Source organism: Spermophilus citellus (genome assembly GCF_964194105.1).
Source record: "Spermophilus citellus genome assembly, chromosome: 3".
In the NCBI taxonomy this organism is placed as follows: Eukaryota; Metazoa; Chordata; class Mammalia; order Rodentia; family Sciuridae; genus Spermophilus; species Spermophilus citellus.
The window spans coordinates 156,708,397-156,724,236 of NC_138184.1; the positions used below are offsets into that span (position 1 = coordinate 156,708,397).

The 15,840-nt window shown below is 32.7% G+C and overlaps 1 protein-coding gene and 1 pseudogene across 2 annotated transcripts in view; both read left to right on the forward strand.

Moving 5' to 3' along the window:
• Nucleotides 1-15,840, forward strand: part of DGKB (diacylglycerol kinase beta) — a 680,640-nt gene that overhangs the window by 605,943 nt on the left and 58,857 nt on the right. The window lies entirely within an intron of this gene.
• Nucleotides 4,833-5,678, forward strand: LOC308645257 (exosome complex component RRP43-like; annotated as a pseudogene). The gene has a single exon. The product of its transcript is annotated as an exosome complex component RRP43-like (transcript).

Sequence of the window (15,840 nt, forward strand, 5' to 3'; positions counted from 1 at the left end):
AGTTTGATTTTTTTTTTGGTTTACCAGGAGATAAGGATTGAATTGGCTTACACATGTAAAATTGTTGATTTAAAAGTTTTTTGATAACTGTCCCATGAAAGAGAAATTTGTAATTTGTAATATATCTTTTTTCCTGGTATATAATTCACAATGTAGAAAGTTATATTTGCTTAAATTTTAGGAAATATAAATTCTATTTTATTTTTCAATGAAGATTTCCCACCATTTCTAAAAATCATTTGACTATAATTACAGATAGGACTATGTCATGTCTATCTGCAGTATAAATTGATTTTTTCAATTTGTTTCTCATTGAATACACAAAACTGTCTTTATAAAAAATATATGTTGTTTAATTTATTTTCTTTTGTTCTTCTTGAGTGTTAGTGTGATCAGGAGATGTTCATAATTGGAAGATGTTCATGTTAAAAGAATCTCTGATTTCTCCTAACTTTGCTATTGTTTTCCAAATTTTGGAAAAAAATAATAAATAATAATCATTTTATTCTTCCTAAATTAATTTCAATATTCTTTTCATTTTCCTTAGAAAATTATTCTACCTTCCCTCCTTATTTTGGAAGTGATAATCTGCCTTTTCTGTTACTAACTACCTGTTATGATGTTTGGTTAAATTGTAACAATTATAATTAATTTATTTAATGATTTTGAAGTACAATTGGTATCTTTACATAATATCTATAATTTAAAAAGCCTATAACTGAATGATAGGTATATCAGTCTTTAAATTTTATTTAAAATCATAATTAAAATGCATATTTTACACTAATATTTGACAAAAAAAATTAAAAAGTGAATTGGTTCATTTTTTATTCATTTCAAATTCTGAATTATTAGTAGCATAAATTGTATGTGTGTATATGTATGTGCTGTGTGCAGTGTGTATGTGTCCATGCATGTTTATACACGCAGAAGGTTAGTATTCCAGAAATGTGGCTTGCTATTTATGCATATGTCTTATGTTGCCACAAAATTTTATAGTGTCACATAACAGCCAAACTAACTTCAGGAAGCTCAACATTAATACACTGTCTTTTAAGTATGCAAGGATAGATTAATTTTTACAGAAAGTTAAGGAAGAATTAAAGAAAATTACTTGCCATTTTCAAATACCCTGACCTGTTTAGTGGTGTTTTAGCTCACATTTCCTGATTATATCTTTAGCAAATACCATATACAATCTGCTACAATGACTTTAGTTATAAAATTTTATTATAAAATTACATAAGCCGGGGCTGGGGATGTGGCTCAAGCGGTAGCACCACATACAAACGAAGATGTTGTGTCCGCCGAGAACTAAGAAAAAATAAATAAATGTTAAAATTCTCTCTCTCTCTCTCTCTCTCTCTCTCTCTCTCTGTTCCCCCCTCTCTCTCACTCTCTCTTTAAAAAAAAAAATTACATAAGCCACTGATTTTCAAAGCAATAATGATCAAATATTGGCTTTCTTCTTTACTGATGAACCCTCTGACCAAATTGATATTCACTCATGTATCCTGAAATAAGGTCCAATTTCCAAAGCCCTTCTCTGTTGTACAGAATGACAGTTTAGTTTCTTAATATCAAATTCTTTTGCCTGTTCCAAGCAAAACAGATGGTTAAGATAATTATAATGGAAATGGCATGCTGAGAAAACTGTTGAGAGACCATTCATTCTTGGATTTTTCCTTTTTCCTCTTTCTAAATGCAGTAGATAAGAGTATGAGAGGATGAACAAGCCATGCAAGTAAAAAAAAAAAAAAAAATTGCAGAGATGACCTGTGGCATGCAAATCCAGTCAGTTAACTTCTCTGTTCTGTTTTCTTTTGTGTAAAATCAAGAGCAGGTCCTTGGGGCCTCTCTTTACTCAGGTAGAATACCTGGGAAAGGCTTCTGGAATAAAAGGAGAAATCAGACTAAGAAGAAACAAAAAGGGCTCCTGCAAAATCAAACCCAACTTACTTTTTTGTTGACCAAAAGAATTTTTATGCAAAAGGCATTTCAAATGAGTTTAAAACAGAGAGCAGAAATGAATCTGAAATGCCTACCGTATGCTTTTTCAGCACTTTCTAGCAATTATGACAATTTAGGTGGTTATGTAAATTACACAATTCTTGTAAAATGATATAATTATGAAATGTTGGGGCAGAAACAGAAAAGGAAAGTGAATACTGCAACGATATAAGATTGGGAATACACCCCTTCTGTCACCTTTTAAAAGTCCCTTGAGATTTTACTGATGCCAATAGAAAGGCATCAATATAAAATTGCTTTCTGTGGGCATAGGTGTTAGTAAAAACCAGATAGGGTGGTAAAATAAAATGAGGATATGTTGAACTGTTTTTTTTTTTTTATTATTTGTATTCAGATTATAAAATCATGTTTGCAAAAATAATCCATTCACATAAGTGAATTTTTTAAGATATTATTTTTACTTTTAATAAATTATTTAGAATTTGGAGTATTTAACCCACTGGATATATGTGTTTATAACAAATATTTCACTTAGCATTTTGTTGTCCATGTTTTCAGAAAGGACAGGAATATGTTATTACTAAGATAGGTTCAGTTTAAGAACTATAAATATCTACCTACATTTTCAGAAATCTCAAAAGTACTTTTGGAGAATAGTATTTGTATTTTACTTTGATTTTTTTTAATTTTTTAACTATTTTGAAAAAAAAATAGAGTTGTGTTAAAAGTCAATAACCTTCAAAAGTTCCCTTGCTTTTTCTCCCAATGAACAATTTCATCCCAAGAAGAGCACATAACCAAAGGTTTCTAGCTCTCACAGGGCTGTTACTCACCAAGAAGATAAAGATGGCTTCCAAGATTTTAGGTTCTTTCACATAACCCAAAATAGGAGCCTTCACACCTGAGGTGCAGAGTTTACTCTAACCAGGGCTTTACCAAGTGTTTTTGTGATGGGGTGGGGGATGGAGAGTGCTTTATTTTCCAGTTTTTTTCCACTTCCTGGCGCACAGCTGTAAGGTGGGGAGGGCAGAGAACTGTGAGCAGATGTTCTCCCCATCAGCTTTCCCAGTTCTCCAGTTCCTTTGTCTCCATAGTTGGTTCTTCTTGATAGAGACAGTTTTCCTCTGGTACTACCATTACCCTCCACCCATTTACCCTCCACCCATACACACACAGCTTATGCTTAATATTCTTAGCTGATTGATCATCATACTTAGGCAATTTCTTGAGGTACTCAGAATATTCACTTCAATGAATACAGATGTATTCCTGCTTTACAGACCATCCTAAGGATTCAGTCCCAAGATCTTTAAGAAAAAAAAGTTATCTCTTTTTTTATGAGGATCTCTGAAGTGGGACGATATTCTGCAATGTCACCCTCTCAGACTTGTTGATATCAAAAAGAAAATTCTGGACTCAACTTCAGAGCAAGAACAAAGGGCGTCAGCATGAAATCTTGCTTTACAAAATAGCAAATATGAACATCCTCCCTTGGCTAATGTATAAAGTACAAAGAAAAAGAGAAAACTTTTACAATGCTCTTCACTCAAAGTTGCTTCAGATAGCCCTACTTGTCATGGGTGACCAGACTAGGGTGGGGAATTGTCTGAAAAGTCATTTCCCTGCCACTTCTTTTCTATATCCCTTTTCTTCTTTCTTTGCCTGAACATAGCTTAAGGCAAGCCCTTTTTTTATACATAAGATTGAATTTTCTTGAGGGCTCTTCATGTGTTTCCCTCTCTTTTTCCAGTTCTAGTCAAGACACCTAGAGAAATGATTCTTCCTTTTTGTAACCATTAAGGCTAAATAACAAGCATGGATAATAAGCTTGAATAGTTTTTGTCTAGCAAAGACAAAATGGTATTTTAAAGTGACGATCACATTCTTCCTGTTACTATGGATGTTGTCTAGATCTTATAATATTTGGAGCTTGGATACTGACATATTAGGGCTTGTAAAGAATTCTTACTCATAGGTTGGAGCCTGGAATTTTTCCTTATAGCAGGCATACCAGTTATTCTGGGGAAAGCTGCCATTTCAGTGAACACTTTTTTGTCTTACAAATACTTGTTCATTGCTTCAAGGCCAATCAAGCACTAAGCTAGTAAAATAACCAAATAATTTTCACTAAATATAACTTTTTAAACTAATTGAATACTTCTAGCAGGACTGTGCATTTTAAATCATTGGTTCTTTGCCTTCCAAATTAGGAGTTTGAATTGGTCCTATCTTAATGCATACCCCATATTGGGTGAGTTAAGATGGAATAATAAAAATGGGGGGAAGCATTTGGTCTAATCTAATGATTCCCTTGTTTTTGTCTCCAGGATCTAGATCCCTCTATATGGCGGGATGGGATTTTTTCCTGAAGCAAATGCATGATCTCACTGCCAATCATTCTGAATTCACGAAAAAAAAAGAAGCCACATCTGGCCTTCTGAAAGGATTAACACCCACTCCCCCCTTGAACTTGCCTTACACTTTAAGAGGAAGAAATTTTAAGTGCTCATTTTCCTATAAAGGACACAGTTTCCTGACTCAAAGCATTGAAGGGGAAGGGTTGCATATAAAGTGCACTGGTAGGTGGAGTCCCTGAGAAGGCCAGACTGATGTATTCTAGGGAAGGGAATATCTAATACTGCCATTAGCATTTTGCCCTTTATATATTTTATTTAGAGACAGGGTCCCACTAAGTTGCTTAGGACCTAGCTAAGTTGCTGATACTGCTGGTTACTGGTGACAAGTCCTGCTTCCTCACATGTTGAAGTACAACATTAGAGAAGCACTCTGAAGCAAGCATATGAAGTTGGGTTTATTTAAAAAGGGGTAACATAGGCTGGTGTGGGCACACGTGTGGGAAGATGGCGGCCAGGTTCAAAACTGTAGAACCTATGGAGTATTACAGGAGATTTCTGAAAGAAAACTGTCAAACCGATGGAAGAGAATTTGGCAAATTCAGAACCACAACTGTCAACATAGTTCCAATTAGTACCACAGATGGTTCTGCTTTAGTGAAGCTGGGAAATACTACAGTAGTTTATGGAGTTAAAGCAGAATTTGCGGAACCACCAACAGATGCCCCTAATAAAGGATATGTTGTTCCTAATGTGGATCTACCACCCCTGTGTTCATCAAGATTTTAGTCTTGACCTCCTGGAGAAGAGACCCAAGAAGCTTATTGCAGATGTCACTGAAAAGTCACAGATAATTCAGAAAGAGGACTTTTGCGTTTCTTCAGGAAAGCTTCCTTGGTTTCTATACTGTGATCTCATTTGCCTTGATTATGATGGAAACATTTTGGATGCCTGCACATTTGCTTTGTCAGTGGCTTTAAAAAATGTTTCCTGAGGTTACTATAAATTAAGAAAACTGCTTTAGCAGAAGTTAATTTAAAGAAGAAAGGTTATTTGAATATTAGAACTCACCCTGTGGTAACTTTCATTGCTATGTTTGATAGCACTTTGCTGATAGTTGACTGTACTGGAGAGGAGGAGCATCTGGCAATAGGAAACTTGACAATAATAATGGATGAGGAAGGCAAACTCTGTTGTTTTCATAAACCAGGTGGAAGTGGACTCACTGGAGCTAAATTTCAGGACTCTATGAACCATGCAGTTACAAGACATAAAGAAATAAAACAAATCATGGAAGAAGTAATTAATAGTATGAAACCCAAAAAGAAAGTCACATTTTCCAAACAGATTTAAATATGTACTTGTTTGGGCTTGGGATGTGGCTCAAGAGGTAACGCACTTGCCTGGCATTCATGGGGTGCTGGGTTTGATCCTCAGCACCACATAAAATAAAAATAAAGATGTTGTGTCCACCGAAAACTGAAAAATAAATATTTAAAAATTCTCTCTCTTCTCTTAAAAAAAAACTGTACTTGTTGCACTATGCACATTTTATCTAAAAAAAAAAATACCAAACTACATTCTCTGTAAAGAAAAAATAAATAAATAGGGGTAACATAGACTTCTCCCGGGAGGGAGAAGGGGACTGACTACAGCTGGTATCCTGGTATCCCAAGAAGTGAGGGTATTCTACTTTCTTTATATGTCCTAGGCTTTATTTGTTCTCCTGTTCTCTTCCCTTTTATCTTTCTCCTTCCTGCATACTGAACTAGGCCCAGGAGATGCTCGTGGGATGGTCAAAAGGTGAGAAGCAGATGGGCTGGAGGGGCCAAGGTGGAGTGATCTGGGCAAGAAGGAGACATGATTCACAATTCCCTGTAGGGAGTGACAATCCCTGGGACAGGTTACCTTAGCAACAGGTTGAAGCAGGGGCAGATTATCATAATAAGGGTGGAGAAAGGTCCCTGAACGTATTTCAGTCCCTCAGGGCGCAGTCTCCAACTTCCCAGATTCACTCAAATTGGCCTCCTTGACCCAGCCTGACTCAATTCACCTCTCTATATTGACTGCCTGTCTAATTCTGGCTTCATTGTTTAGGTCCTCGCTAAGTTGCTGAAGCTGGCTTTGAAATTGAGATCCTCTTGCCTCAGCCTCCCTAGCAGCTGGGAATATAGGCATGCACCACTGCACCCAGCTCTACTGATAGATCTTGATTGTATAAAATACAGGAAGGGAATTTTTTAAGAGGCAAAAGAATGCAGGAGGAACCCAGCATTTTAGAGAAGGATCCTGAGCAAACTGAGGTGAGCCAGCAGAAAAAATATGCATTGTTCAGGATGCAACCACTCAGGAGATTTGAGTGGTATGAAAGTCTTCCTAATAATTCTCATAAGGACTAACAGGATAACTCAATGAAACATATCAACTTTTCTAAACCCACAGGATGGGGCTTAGGTGGTGTTAAACATTTTAAAGAACATTTAATGACTGATAATTGAATAATGTTACTGATATACCCCAAATACAATGTTCTCTTTTCTTTGTAAATGTCAGAACTGCACATCAACTAGACTTGGTTCTTCCTTCTCTTTTTAAAAACCAGTTAATGGGATCATCTCTAATCAAAATCACATTATAGTGAATCTTAAGGGATAATCATAAAATAGAGCACAATAATTTGTTTTATGTAATTATTTTATGGATAGCAGAAAATTATCATCTATTCCAAACAGAAAAACTATATACACATCCACACAAATACATGTATATGGGTAATCATATGCATATATTATGTACAACACCACAAGTATTTTTAACAAAATTTACTTAATTTGTAACAAAATATATGTTCAAAAAATACTTAACAAACTTTACTTAATTTTCTGAGATGGCAATTAGCCTCCTGCATAACCCTTTGATGATTTTCTTATAATATCTGTTTTCAAAATGCTAACAAGTTATTATCTATCAAATACTTTTTCTTATAAAATGCTGTTAAATACTATACCATCCTCTGGAAAGCTTTAAAATGTGTATTCTAACCTTACTTAATCTAATCTGTCAATCAGCATTGAATAACAAAGATTTAGCCCTTGTCCTTCTGGAGGTTTTAGCATAATTGTCAATAGACAAAAAATAACAGTAATTATTTAATTACCCTGAAAGTATTTGTGTTAGGCTTACATGTTGGGAACACGTATCATCTCACAGGAAAGGATGCAAGACTTTGCTAGGGTGTTTGGGCTTAGTAAGAACAATGGGGGTTGGAGGCGGGATCCAGACAGAAGCAATACCGGATATGGAGGTGGCTCCAGAATAGAAAAGGATGGTTCTTTATGGGAACTGAAATGAGGAAAGTAAACATCAAAGAGTAGATGTAAAACCAGCAAGGATAACCTATTGGCCTTGAAAATTTTTTCTAAAGTTTTTGCTAACATTTCTAAATATGAATCTGTAGAGCTATAATAAAATGTCGCAGTGTTATCCATGTTGCAGTATTTCTCTGGTCATACTGGCTTTACACTTGAAACAGTTTAGCTATTGGTCTTTCTTATGTTGATGTCATTAATCTCCACTCTTTTTTCTTAATTTGTGGAGAATTTCTGAGTTTAAAAGTTAACACACATAGTATCTCTTCAAATAATGGCATTTCACCATAGGTGTTTTTGAAAATAAATGCCATTTTTTTTTCAGGCAAAACTTCCTCTATTCCCATTGAAATGACTTCCCCCCCCCCCAAAAAAAAAAACACACAAAGTGACTAGGCCATAATAAATATTATTTTGACATTATGATTTTAGGCAAAATGCCTTCATCAATTTATGTGAAGTCATGTTTTCTAACAACAAGTCATATGGAATAAATTAGAATTGAATGTATTCAAAAGTGTGAGAATGAAGATAAGGCATCTTGTACAACTCAGCAGTCTATTGAATATGAAGTCTGTTTGTCCTGTTTTGAAGCACTTTGTGTTAAATGTTCATTTTCCCCTAATAATATTAGGTTCACATTTAGTACAGGTTAAGTATGAGTTCAAAGGAAGTAAAGACACTGAAAAAGAGGTTGCAACAAGAATGAACTTTCCAAAGACCAACTGTTTTTCACACCTCCTTCACCAGCCATCTCTCACTATGAAATAGCTTCATCTTTTGGCAAAGAAAATAAAATTCCCTTGCATTTCACTTATGTGCAAACCACATTTACTTACTTTTGAATCAATGTTTATTATATATATTTTTTCTAGCATTCAATTAATACATTTTTCTATCAGTGAAAATTGACTAGCTTTGCATGAGACAGAACACATCATAATTTATCCTACTATAATTAATTAAAAAAAATTCACAGCTTTTAACTTAGAAACATGTTTTTCAAGAATAAATGACAGGACTGGGTGTGGGGTGCATATCTGTAATCCCCATGGCTAGGGAGGCTGAGGCTGGAGGATCAAGAGTTCAAAGCCAGCCTCAGCAAGTTATTGAAGCTTAAATAACTCAGTGAGACCTTGTCTCTAAATAATACAAAAAAAAGGGGCTGGGGATGTGGCTCAGGGGTTAAGTGTACCAGTACTCGGTACCCTCTCCCTAAAAAAATGACAGTCATTGAATAAAAGATAGATCTATTTTGTAATTATTGAAAAAGCTATATCCTTAACCCCAAGAATTTTTCCCTTGAATGACTTAATTTTTTTAAATTTCTATTGTGACATAAATTTTGTAGGAAAACAAGGTAAATGTGTATGCAAAACACACCACAAACACATACATATATGGGTTATAATAAGTAAGATAATGAATGATGTTTAAAATTGGAAACTATCTCTAATAAAGAAATAAATCTGCTGATTTTATAGATATAACATAATTTAATGTATTTGGTGTAATATATATTCTCCCATTGTTTGTACAATATACTTTGGCACATATATTTTGATTTTCTCCTTTATAAAATGTAGGAATCAGACTATATGATAATTTTCTTTTATATCTTAATTACTATGCATGTGTGTATGTGTGTGTGTATATGTATACATTATACAAGTAATATATATATGTGTGTGTGTGTGTGTGTATATATATATATATATATATATATATATATATTTGTGAATGTGTGTGTTTGTGTGTGTATGATTTCAGTACAAATTGTTCACTTCCTTAATGAAATTTGTATGTTCAAATTTACTATGAATAATCCTAAATGCTATTCCTCTTAATTAATTGAATTGTCATGATTTATAGGAAAATATTTTTATATGAATTACTCATATACTTAAAAGAGAAAAACAAATAAGCTAGGTAGTTAAAGTTTTAGTCCTCTGTAGTGATGATAGAAGAAATGAGCTTTGAGAGAGGCAGGAATAAATTTTTAAAACTTGTTTAGTATGTTTAGACCAATGGCAAGGATTGAGTGTTCGGTTGACCTTGAAAACTTTATAGTTCATTTTTTTTATGGTTTCTCTGATTGTCATCAAGTGCAAAATCATTTGCCAGTTTCACATCTGCTCATAGCTCCCTGTGCTTGGCAACCCACTTGGCTCTGTGCATAATGCTGAGTGGCTACCATCAAGACACACCCATACAGTATTGTACACTGTGTGTTTAAGTACGCCCATGTTACACTTGCAAGTTATGTACACTAAATTTAGTTTCTTTTCAAACTTTAGTTTTAGTTTTACAACAATGAGATGAACCTTCTGATTATAATGGGCAACTTCAGACAGTGACATCACTAAAATAGCAATGAGTATGTTTTCTGTATTAATTTAAAGGTTTTGTAATGGGAAGTGGCCTGGGTGCCAGAGCATGTCTAGCAAAACTTGGTCTTCGTCCCTTAGTTTTGTCAGCCTCATTATTTGCTTTAAAGTGATGAAATAATAACAAAAACCGAAGCTGTCTCTAGCCTGTAGTCTATATGCCTAACAGACATCAGTTGTAAAAATAAAACAAAATTAAATTACAAATAACCTCATTGTCACTGTAATTAGTGAGCCACAGAAGTGGATGATTTAATAGCACTTGCTTGAAAAGACAGAGATTCTCTATGATTCTGAAATCCTGAGCTTATAGGATGAGGTTAGTTAAACTACTATGTAGAGTAGCTAGTTCAACATGGACAATAACTTAGCAAATACTGACTTAATAGATTGCATTCTTGTCAGACACAACAACAGTAAAAAATTGCTATTTTAACTTCATATCTTATAGTGGCACACATGATCATCCAGAATTTTGAAATACAATGATCTTACATACAAAAGATGAAAGAGAGTAAATAAAATATTAGTAGAACTTCAAAATTTAAATGCCCCTTTTTACTTCCTGCTGTTCTTTTGTTTTAAATAAATGAGAGATAAACATTATATTACATAAGTGTGTGCGAAACATATGAACAATTGTAACTTGTTCCATGCTTTTAGTACCTGCTTATTTTTCTTTTTCCTGTGGACCAACATAAAGGAATAGAGGGATAAATAAGATTGTTGCCTTTCTTCCTCCTCAGACTACCTCCTTCTTTCTTTTTCTTCTTGTGTAATTTTGACAAAACAGAACCAAATGAACCTCATTTGATCATTCCATATTTGAAACAAAAAATATTATTGACTTATATTTCTAGTGAATTGATCTTATCAGATCCTTTTTGGTTAATTTTATGATAGTCTATTCTTTTATTTGTATTGGTTAGTCGTGTTTAGCTTATAGACTTCTGTAGAAGTTTGCATAATTTGACCATATTTTGAAGCCTGAACACTGACACTATGATTGTTTGAGGTAAATTTTAGGAAAAGAGAACTGTTCAGAATGTGGATCTAGGTATTTCTAGTGTGGGGTGCATGTGGATGGAGCAACTGTTATATTCACAAGCCCTCCAAAGTGAAATTTTCCAGACAGAAGTTCATTGTGGTTATGAAAAAGCACAATAACTAGGTCCAGAATAGAATGGACCAAGTTAGAAAATCTTTGGTATGACCCTGGGATTCTTACCAAATAGCTATGGATTCTTAGAAAAGTTTCAACTTTCTTCTTTTTAAATCTGCTACTAGCTTTAAAAGTTTATTATTCTAAGTAAATTTTAAAAAAAGAACATTTACTTACATAAAAAACATTGGCAGGATTCTTTCCCTTTAAAAGTAATCACAACTATGGATTCCAATGCCACATTATATTTTAATTGATTTATTTCACATACTGTAAGTACAATGGAACTGGATATTGGTAAAACATTTGATAATTATCTGGAAAATTTAGTCAATATAAATTTAGTAAGATCTAAGATTTAACTTAGCATATGTATGTATCATAATTATAAAATCTTTAACTTATCATTTCCTCTATAACATCTCAACTTATTCTTTCTTCAAGGAAAATGGTCATGAGGCTAAAATTTAAAAGAGAAGTTACAGAATTCCAATTAAAAGAGTTAATTGGTAAAGCAATGTAAAATTGCTTTAGTTTTATAAAAGAGGTATTAAACAACATTTTTTTCCTCTTTACCAGTTTGTTTTTCATATCTCAAACCTAAATACTGTACATGACTTGAAAAAGTCTTAGGGAAGAGAAAATATCTATTTTGCTTACATATAATCCTCTTAACATGCACATGCCAGATGGTGTTTCATATTGGGTCAGAAATAATGAAGGAATCTGGCTTTAAATCTAAGAATCACGGGAAAAGTGAGTAACTAGAGATTATATATTTATAATAGCATTTTTTCTCTGAAATTCAACTATTTGTAATGATTTCTGGTATGCTTCTGTGTCTATAGGTTTATTTTTACTTATTTAACTTCTATTATACTATCTTGGGATTGTGAAAGATTATTTATTATATGATTGAACATATTTTAATCCTTGGATTTCTATAACTAAGTAAAAATTTAAAAATTTTAAAATAAACAAATTATGTAAATTATAGAGAATAGTATTTCCCTAATTCATTTGAGAAAAAAAAATTATAAGATTAGTCTGAATTCTTTTACTAAAATATAAACAAATTTTCTCTTCATAACAATAGCACATTTCACCATCATAAACCTGGAAGAAGAATAAATTCAATTCTTTGTGTGATAGAGAAAGCAGAACATTATACTCATGATTAACTCACTAATTTTTCTTATTTTTCATTTCTAGCTATTGCTTCTTAATAGCCAAATTAGTCATCTACATCATTAATTAACCTGATCAAAACCAATCAATGCCTTGACTACTGCATCCAAGCTATATAAAAGACAACTTTCTAAGTTGAAACTTTTCTAAAAATCCATAGCTATTTGATAAGAAGTCCAGGTCATACCACAGATTTTCTAACTTGGTCCATTCTATTCTGGACCTAGTTATTGTGCTTCTTTCATAACCATGATGAACTTCTTTCTATCTGGAAAATTTCACTTTGGAGGACTTGTAAATATAACAATTGCACCATCCACATGCACCCCACACTAGAAATACCTAGATCCACATTCTTAACAGTTCTCTTTTCCTAAAATTTACCTCAAATTATAATATATAAAGCTGGATCTTGTAAATATATAAAGCTGGATCTTGTAAATTCAGTCCTGGCCAACCCCTAGCCAACAGCTATATATATAAAATAAAAATTTCTGGTACAATATGCCAGCCCAATGAACTCAGTGGACTTACTCCCTACTAAAACTTATAAAACTTGTTTTTAAAAATGTTGAAGTCTCCGGAAATTTATAATTCTTAGAGACATCAAAATCTCCAGAAATTGTCTTTAGAATGGCATGTGTGGGTCATATAATGCCTAGATAAAGATATATTTATTTTCATAGAAGAAAATCTATGAAAAATACTGTGTCCCTTCATCCATAGAGCACTCAGCACCTAAAATTGGGGTGTCATTCAGAGAGAAATGTGCTATTGTCCCATCCCTGCTCTGAAGCCATAATTCAGATATTTTTGCAGTGGGATGATTGAAGCTATAAAATAAAAAGTTCCATATCTCTTTCCACAATCACTGATTTCATTTGTAAGAAAGTATTGAGAAGTTAAAACCTAAGGGATCTATCAAAAACAATGAAGTTTATGGTAAATAGCAAATTGAAAGAGATTGGCAGATTTGGTGTAAATAGATGTTAAACTGTAGGCTGGCTACTTTGCTAAAGGGAAAGAAATGGCTAGGAATTGCCCTCCTGGACTCAAAGAAAATCTCAACCTCCAATCTTGTAAACTATCTCTTCAAATGATCTTGGATTTGCTTAGATCTGTTGGTCAAGCAATTAGTGTACTATGGTACTGTTAAAACAAAAACACTACAAACTGGCAAGTTGTGGGGCTGCCATATTATGGAAAGAGATACTCAAAAAGATACTCATGTCAAATATCTCTATCAGTGCAGTGTGACTAGAGGCATTTCCAAGGCTGCATTCCCTGAGGAGCAATGTCAGAGGCTTCACATGACAGCAGAGAAGGGTAGGTTTTGGGTGGTGGTGGTAGTGGAACAGACACTGAGTTAATCCAACAAGTTACTAAACAAATAAGTAAAAAAAAAAAAATGACAACGTGCTGGGGAATGGGAGAAAGTATTTACAAAAACTAAAATATATTTTCTACAGTGTCAAGTTTCCACTAAAAGAGTATAAGCCTGGGAAAGAAGAAGGAGATTATAATTCGTATATGGAGGATGGGGGAGAAACTATGTGTGATTGCACTTAAATGTTGGATTCAACAAAGTTCTCAAAGTAGCCATTATCAATATGTTCAAATAAGTAAATGAAGGTATATAACAATGACACATCAAATAATCAATATTATCACCATATCAATGAAGAGAAATTATTCTAAAAAGAACCATTTTTAAATCCAGGGGTTGAAAACTATAATGACTAAAATGAAAACTTCACTAACTTTTAACTGGCAAAAAAAAAGAACTAGTTACTTCAAAATAGATCAATAAAAATTATGTAATGCAAATAATAAAGAGGAAAAGAAATGAAGAAAAATGTAATTCAAAGAAATATCAGAACATCAAGTATGCAAACATATGTGTAATGGAATATCAGAAGAAAAGGAGAGAGAAAAAGGAACATAAGTAAAAACAAATAATGCTGAAATCCCAACCTTATTAAAAAATATTGCTTATATAGCAAGCTCAGCAAACTGCACTAAAAATAAATATAGAGAATCACAAACATACACATCATAGTAAAAATATTGAAAGCCCAAAGGATGAAAAAAACCTTAAAAGCAAGAAGAGGAAATGTGCTTCATGTAGTAGAAGATAATTACAATAAGATTAATGAATAACTTCTCGGAAACAATGAAGGCTAGCAAGCATTGGGATACCATAGTTCAGAGATAAAATAAAACTCAACCAAAAATTCCATATCGAGCAAAACTAACTTCCATAAGTAAAAGCAAAGTAAACATTCCCAAATAAACAATATTTGGTAGAATTTGTTGGTAACAAACATGTTTTACATGAAATACTAAAGGAAAATATTCTGGTTGACCTCAGATAGTAGCTTGAATCCACCTTAAAATACAAAGAATAATGATAAAAATAACTATATAATTATAGGATATGTTAGAAATGCAACTTCTTCTCCTTTTCTCTCCACTTTTTAAAAAACTTCTGTATTACATATAAATGTCATTGGGTGTATAACATAGAAATGTAATGTATTTGATAATATATTGGGTCAAAACAAAGAATATTGAGTTAGAAATTGTCTCTAGATTGTAACTTGGTCCAAAGGGTCAAAATTTCAGAAATAATAAATAAAGCTAATAGACAGAAATATAAATATGTACTTGTATTCTTCTCACAGCTTCTAAAAGATAGCAGTTATGCAATGTAATAGTTATAGTAATGTTATATTGTATTTGTAACACGTATTAATGTAATGTTAGAAAAATAATATCACAAAAAGATGACAAAGAAATAGTTATCTAAGAGTAACATTTCAATACCTCACTGGAATTATTGTAAGATAAAACTGAAGTTGATTCTTATAAAAAGTATATGGTAAGATTTCTCAAGAAAATGTAGTGAAAATCATTAAAGAAATTACAATTCTACAATATAAAATATTCTCTTACTGCAAAAGAAAGCAAAAAAAAAAGATACAAAAAAATGAACCATTGCAAACAAAAAGAAAATATAAGTTAATAAGTAATGGTACTAAATGTGAATAGCTTAAACAACCCAATCAAAGACAGAGATGATAAGAATGAGGGGGAAGATGAAATTATATGTTGTCTATGAGAGACAAACTTAAAAAATTATAAGCGATTAAAAGTAAATGACTTGGAAAACATATATCATTCAAACAGTAATCATGAGAAATCTGGGACAGCTATACTAACAAATTTTAAAATAAAGAATATTCGTATAGATAAACAGGGACGTTTTTAAACAAAGCATCATTCTTATAGTACAATAATTACAAATGTGTGTCCTAACAACAGAATATAAAAATAAAGCAAAATCTCACATAAATGGAGAATAAATAATTTAGTAGTCTTAGGTATATATCAAAGAAACGAAAGCATGT